This window comes from Haliaeetus leucocephalus, unplaced genomic scaffold (assembly GCF_000737465.1).
Source record: "Haliaeetus leucocephalus isolate CR32 unplaced genomic scaffold, Haliaeetus_leucocephalus-4.0 Scaffold210, whole genome shotgun sequence".
NCBI lineage: Eukaryota > Metazoa > Chordata > Aves > Accipitriformes > Accipitridae > Haliaeetus > Haliaeetus leucocephalus.
Genome location: NW_010972646.1, coordinates 380896 through 381135, shown reverse-complemented (window position 1 = coordinate 381135; position 240 = coordinate 380896). Strand labels below are relative to the sequence as shown.

The 240-nt window shown below is 75.4% G+C and overlaps 1 protein-coding gene across 1 annotated transcript in view; it reads right to left on the bottom strand.

The window, feature by feature from the left end:
• Window positions 1-190, bottom strand: part of FBXO10 (F-box protein 10) — a 26496-nt gene extending 26306 nt beyond the window's left edge. Inside the window, exon 1 of the mRNA XM_010566426.1 lies at window positions 74-190. The gene's annotated coding sequence lies outside the window, so the exon portion shown is untranslated. The remainder of the gene's footprint in view (window positions 1-73) is intronic.
• Window positions 191-240: the final 50 nt, after the last annotated feature.

Below are 240 nucleotides of genomic sequence, written 5' to 3'. Positions count from 1 at the left end.
AGCCCTGCCCGGGGCAGCAGAGCCGCTCCCGCCGGGCAGAGCACGGTCCCACCGTCCCCTGCCCTTGCCGGACCTGGCGACGCTCACGACTCGCGTGGGTACCGGGACCGGGCTGCGGCTCGGCCCTCTCCCGGTACTCCGCCGCCGCTCGGGTCGCTGATCCAACCGATGCCGCCGAGGTATCGGACAGCACCGGGCAGGAGGAGGCGCTCCAGCCCCGCGGCAGAGGCCGTAGCCCAC